This window comes from Rhyacophila brunnea, unplaced genomic scaffold (genome assembly GCF_057557595.1).
Source record: "Rhyacophila brunnea isolate RB1 unplaced genomic scaffold, BYU_Rbru_1.0 scaffold_88, whole genome shotgun sequence".
NCBI classification, from domain to species: domain Eukaryota; kingdom Metazoa; phylum Arthropoda; class Insecta; order Trichoptera; family Rhyacophilidae; genus Rhyacophila; species Rhyacophila brunnea.
Genome location: NW_028233359.1, coordinates 639,192 through 646,159, shown reverse-complemented (window position 1 = coordinate 646,159; position 6,968 = coordinate 639,192). Strand labels below are relative to the sequence as shown.

Below are 6,968 nucleotides of genomic sequence, written 5' to 3'. Positions count from 1 at the left end.
GGAATCTGCCGCTGATTGTGTGGATTCCACCGCACTCTGATGTTTATGGTGGTGAGTTGGCAGGCGTGATGCGAATAATAGAAGCGATCGTCTGTCAACACTGATGATGTTGTGCAGCGGCCTGGACTGTATGAAGGAAATCAACCTACTTATCAAAATTCCTTGAGGGAAGAAAGTGGACGTTATAATACGATCTCTTTAGCCTTTCATTTTTTATTTTTTGCAGCCCCAACTTGAATGTCGGACCAGTTGCGAACCATGTTGTTCTTTTAATTACGTTTAGTTTCCGATGTGTTCATGGTTTCCTCGTCGTTGCCTGGCTTTCATGTGGTGCTCCGTGGTATTTTCTTTCTGTATCTGGGAGGTCCGTTTCTGATGGGTTCCGGACTCAGATCTCGCGTACCTGGGGCTGGAACACGCCACCGGAAGAAACGTACGTCACCGGAGGTCTCGGGTTTGGCGGGATTGAGTTAGTCCAGAATCTGCGGCGGTGTATTTCTAAGTAGTTTTAAGTGTGATATATTGTACATAATGTAATATAGTAGAGTAGTTTGAAGCGGAGCCGTATATTCTGGAACGGACGATATCTTGTTACACCATTGTAGACTTTAACGTAGTATACTAAAATCGATGATTAATTTTAATTATATATTTTGTACTAGGAATTCTTTTCTAGCTTAGTTTCCTCCTTGTTCGCGTTATTTTATTTGTGGGAGCGCTGCTTGGGATCCGGATCATGGCTTGGAATACCATCACACGTCATTTGTTTCCTACAGGCTTAACAGAGAATCCACATCACAGCTGTTGGTTGTTAGCCACACTGTTATTTTTATTCAGATTAGACATCTGAGAGTAGTATATTTTAGTAATGTTCTTTTTAAATGTTCGGACGGTGCTTGACGCACAGTATTTATTACTTTCCGATAGACTCGCCCTCACGCAAAACCAAACTGGCACTCATTGTTTATTAATTATTATGTTATTTGTTCGAACCAAGTTGGTGAATTTATTGTATTTATTATTTTGTATTATGTATACTTGCCGAAAACCACGGCATATACGATTGAGAATTTATATTTTTTGCTTTGTGCACTTTATAACTTTTGCCAACTATTAAAGGTTCATCTTTTTTTCAATAACTTAATATTATTCGAAATCAATCTATTAAATCATTCATTGATCTATTATTATTTTCAACTTAATTACTCAATGCTTATTACTATTATTACTCAAATTATGGAAGCAATTTTAATTTCTATTAATTACTTTATTATATTATACTATCTCTGCAATTTTATCAATTTAATGAATTGAATTAAATTTCTTGAACTAAAATATTAATTCCTTTATATACAATATATTAATTTATTATACCATTTCATATATTATTATTATCTGAGGTGCATTTATGTAAATTTTTTGGCTATTATTTCAATTTTTTATACTGATATCAAATCTTTTCAAATTAATAATTATTATACAACTCTTCCTATCTTTTTGGAAGCTTTATCTAAATCAATTTTTATATATTCTAAATATTGCAGTTTTACACTGCTGGGTTGAATCCCCACTATTTGTTTTGATGTGAATTATCTGTGATAAATTATAATATTTTATATATTTCTATATACACGAGCTTAGGTGTTTTTATATTTATTAGATCTTTTTTAAAATTTATAAATTATTGGTGGACCGGTTAGGTAGGGTAAATCTACGAGACCTCTCCCAGCTCTTCACTCTTCAGCAAATAATCTTCTTCGTTTTTTTGATTCTTCATAAGCCTCTCCCTCTGTCACCAAATAACAGAGTGGAAATTTCATCTATATGTCTCCTTCGCTTCGCCTGTAGCCGCGCTATCTCTAAGCATGCCGTCCATGATGCCCAACCCCTGGGAGGATTGATGCTATCAGAAGACCCCCCCGAGAAGTTGACAGTCGAAGTCCTCGCTATGGCTTGTCCTTCTCTTACCGAGGTTGGAGGTAATGTCATGTTATTTTATAACATAACACACTAAGTCGAGGAAGTCTTTACGAGGGCAACACTACGCAAAAGTACGACCGGATCGCGCCTGCGCACGGGATAGTTTGTACGGAGTTCGTGACACTATTTCCGGCGCTATCGGAGCTAGCGGGCTTTTGACACGTAGGCGAAGCGAGAGTCGATCTCTCAGTCTTGATCGTTCGAAGGAAGCAGACGTCTTGGCCAGTTCCGGGCCTCGGACCCTGGGCTCAGGGCTTTCGATTTCCTGACGTTTTGGAGACGTGGACGATGATCATCTGAAGGACGTCCCCCCCACGCCAGGAGATCGGAGGAACTCCACGTTCCCCACACGTTTGAAGACGCACTCCTCGATTCCGTCCTGGAAGGAATCGAGGGCAGCGAAAAGGCTGGAGAGCCTTTTGTGTAATCGGTATTTATTGTCATTTTATGTTACGGTCCACCGACCGAATTAGCTTTTGGGTTTTTGTTCTAATTTATCTAAATATTGTATCGCTTTAGGTGCTCGTGATTCACTTAAGTAATTATACATTTTTATACACTGTAGCCCGCAAGTTATCTTATTTATTAATATACAATTGTTGCAATTTCTCTACTTGCTTTTCATTTAATTATCCTTCACTATTGTCTCTATGCATCATCATAGAGTGGCGCTCAAACCGAGATATTTATATTTATTCCATCATTATGTAATTTATTATTATACAGGAACATCCAACGAATGAGTGAAGTAACCGGACAGGTAACTGAGGTCTTAGAGGTAATAAGTCAAACCACCCACGACCCTGCTTCATCCTATTTCACCGAGTCTCATGCTTATCCCTTTCCCTACATCCCCAACCTATCCCTATCCCCATCCCATATCCCTATCCTCCATCCCTATCCCTATTCCCTATATCCCTTTCCCTACATCCCTATCCCATCCCGTTCCACATCCCAATCCCATCCTTCCTAAATCCACATGTCAAAATCCTTTTATATGACACTATTCTGCAAAACTTGCCCACTTTAATATTGTGATTTTGTATGAAACGGTGTATTATCATGGTACTTATATCAATGTATACAAACGAGTAAGTTTTAATACCGGCTCGGTTATTGTAACTTGGTTTCTATGGGGCACTATTTCTTTCAAAAAGTTTCAAAACGCCATATGATTAGCAAGGTCTTTTTTCATTGAGGCATGACCATAATAGATTAAATTGGATTAGAAATCATGCATTCTTGCACGCCAATCGAGATATCGGGAAGATTCTACAGGTGTCACTCTTAGCACAGCTATGAAAAACGCCCAATGTTCGGTACACCATGGTATACGCTCGACTATGTGTGTCGAGACGTGGTGGTTGGCGATGGAGAAAAGCAAACATCAGAGAGTAATCATTACCCATAAAAATTGATTAAAAAAGTATTCATGTAGTTATTTAGTAAAATATTAATATACCTACTCAAAAGGGTTCGCCATCCAGATTATAATTGATAGTTTTTTTTTCTACAATAGACTGTTTACCCTAGGAAATTGATGGTGACATTCTAACTTCATTACATTCCATGCGTAAAATCTTATAAGTACTTACTACTTACGCCAACATTGACATTGACCCAGATGATAAGTGGGATCTCTCTAGGCGAAGAATACTGAGTATTTTTTTTCATCTCATGCGGTAGGTAATAATTGTTCAGGATCCAACTTCGATCACCTAAAAACAATTTAGATTAGGCAAACGACATTGGTTACGTCACATGTCATAAAATGAAGTAAAATCACATCACAAAACTTTAGCTAGTTCAATGTAATAATTATAACGAAACTATACATTCAAAACACTACATTATTATAAAATAAGTGATACACTATTATCAAAAATCAAAATGTTTCGAAGTCGCATGACCAGGCACCTGCTGTAGGTACGAGGAACTAAAGAATGACGTCATTACATTTTAAGCTACTAGAGTAAAAAATAATTGCGCTGTACTTACCCGTGTTATGGGAATTCACCGTCTTCGAGCTGCATTAGAAAACTTGGGATGCCCCGTAAGGAATTATTGCTTTGCCGTAATCTATTTTCACATTGCTGCAAAATTCATAATATATTATATTTTCTTATAACGAATAATCGTCAACTTAACCCTTTGTCTATTGTACGGTATAACGATACGCTACGGCCTACGCCAATCGATGTATTAAGCCTCTCTAAGTAACATAGAAAAATAATGAATCATTTCAGCGTATAGGCATGTGGGGCTTATAAAATTTATCTCAGAAATACGACTTGGAAGTTAAAGGCTTAAAATAGTATACGATCACCTTCGTTATAGTTTTTTAGATCTGCTAACACATAAACAGTAAAAAATAATGATTCATATTATAACACAGCATAATAATTATTAATTACCTATTAATGATTTGCTGTATTTTTTGCCTAACAACGATATTATGGGTCAATGAGAAATGGGACCAGTCTCAGGAAATAAAAACTACAATTGAGATCGCAAGGAGCGCCTTTCTCAAAATTAGACGCCTCCTTAGCAATCGAGATCTTAACCTAGGTCTGAGACTGCGTATGGTACGTTGTTATGTGCTCTCAATTCTTTTCTATGGCATGGAAGTATGGACGCTAAACCAAGAGATGTCACGGAGACTTAAAGCTTTCTAGATGTGGCTGTATAGACGCATCCTCAAAATTCCTGGGACTGACCGGGTGACAAATGTTGAAGTTCTCAATCGAATGGGGAAGGACCGAGAAATTCTACGTAGTATCAAAACCAGGAAACTACAATACCTCGACCACATTATGAGAGGACACATATACAGCATTCACCAACTTGTCATTCAAGGAAAGATCAATGGGAAGCGTAGCAGAGGACGGCGCCGCATTTCGTGGCTTAATAACCTCCGTGATTGGTACGAGTGCAGCTCCACCGAACTGTTCCGGGTAGCAGACGACAAAGATAAGATCGCCTTGATGGTGGTCGACCTCCGCTAGGGGATGGCACAATAAGAAGAAGATAGGTACCTATCTTTATAAGGTTTATAGATTTTTAATAACACAGGTTTTCAATACGCCGTAAAAAATCAAATTATATGTGGGTACTTATAATATAAGTATTATTATAATTTAGGTAACTATTCTATTCATACATATACTGCATTCCTAATCGCTGAATAAAGACTCAACTCGGTGTTGTCGGCAAGTTAGGTACCTAGGTACCTATATCTCGCCTTAATGCCCTTAATCAATCTAATATTACGTTCAAAGCTGACTGGAAGAACGAAATATTGAGTTTAATAATTCTGTGAAGATAAAATAACAGGAAGATCGCCTCTCTTCTAATTATAGCAAGGAATCAATCATTTTGAGGCTGCTGTTGAGAGATGTCCCAAGACTACAAAATGTTATAAAGGTTTTCGCAACGCCATTTTTTCATTGTACCTAGTCACCCAAGCATTTTGAACCTATAAGATACCTAGACGAAATAATATAGCTTGCCAGCGATTATTATTAACCAATGCCCATACAGGTCACATTAAGTGAAAAAAATGTATGATAGGTAGGTACCTACCTACCATTTATTAGTAATCGAGTGGCAATAGTCGTGCATGATTATCATTTTTGAGGTTTTTACGCCGAATATGTATAATATGTAGGTACATATCTATTTCTATGTATTTAATTAATACATAGATATGGTGCTTTTATTTATGAATAGTCATAGCATAGTAGTTGGCCGTTTCAACTTTTGGTTGATAAAATAAGGTGTCAGTCATTATTTTATTACGTCGTCTGTTGATATGTATAGCTTGGTCTCCATTTTCATACAGAAAAACTTGAACCAAAATTATTCCCTGTGATTTTTTAAAAAAAGTTATTGGTGAAGACAAATACAAACACTTCAAAATGATAAACACCAGAAAGGCTGTGAAGACACCCCAAAAAATTATAACTTGTTTCAATATTGTGGAGTTATTTTAAAACATCAGAAAATGAAAAGACCAGAGCAGCATTAAATTTCACTGCCATAAGGTAGGTAACAGCTTCTACTATGCAAATATACAATAATATTGTTGTACCTACTACCTATGTAGGTATTCAACAGTTTTAAGAACACTAAATGATTTAGAACCACAGTCTAATCACGAACCGACAATCATTTACATAATATTATTATCTCGGCAAGATGACATTGAACCATCCACATCTGTTTATTTGATCCACTGTGGTGCAGTTGAAAACTATGTATTCCGTTTAAAAAACCTACTAGAAAATTGAAGAAAAAAATTTAAAACTTTTTTTTGCAATAGTGAAACAACAGTTGTTATTAAAATAGGTACGAGTAGGTAGGTACATAATTCGGAAAATATTATTCTTTGCAGATGATACATACTAGGAATTATCGATATTAATGGTATTATAATAATTATATAGTAACTATAGCAATTATTATATTTAACACAAAAAATTTTACTCCAGTATTGGAAGATAATGACTTGTTTTTGTGTCTGCACTATGTGGTACCAGATAATATCTCAGATGGTATTTCAGATAAATCCGGCATTCATAAGAGAAACAAGGACGATTCTGAAAGATGGATACAGAGAAATACTAAAACCTGGTTTTTTCAATTATTTTTTTAGTGGTTTTTTCATATTATTTTATGTTTGTTTTTGCAAAATCACTTATTTTCCACCAATTTTCTTAGAATTGGGCTCTTATCTTCAAAATTCTAGAAGCTCGTATATTTGTGTATTCCTTCGCTGCAAGGTTCTTTTGTGATTTCACATTATTTTTCGGGTTCTGTAGACCTACTAAATTTAGGTTCCGGACATGTAGCCCTTTTTGGAAATTCAGCCCTGCTTGTAAGGGTAAATAATTACAAATTTGGAGCACATCTGAAAACCGAACAGCTTATATTATATTGTAGACCTTGTAGGACTAATCGTTAATAAATAACCTAACATATTCTCACGA

The 6,968-nt window shown here is 36.1% G+C and overlaps 1 long non-coding RNA gene across 1 annotated transcript; it reads right to left on the bottom strand.

The window, feature by feature from the left end:
* Positions 1-3,471: 3,471 nt before the first annotated feature.
* LOC147063745 (uncharacterized) lies at positions 3,472-5,651 on the bottom strand. Its single transcript, XR_015072034.1, has 3 exons — positions 5,567-5,651; positions 3,979-4,073; positions 3,472-3,698 (listed from the first exon to the last, which is right to left on the bottom strand). It is a non-coding gene; the product is annotated as an uncharacterized LOC147063745 (long non-coding RNA).
* Positions 5,652-6,968: the final 1,317 nt, after the last annotated feature.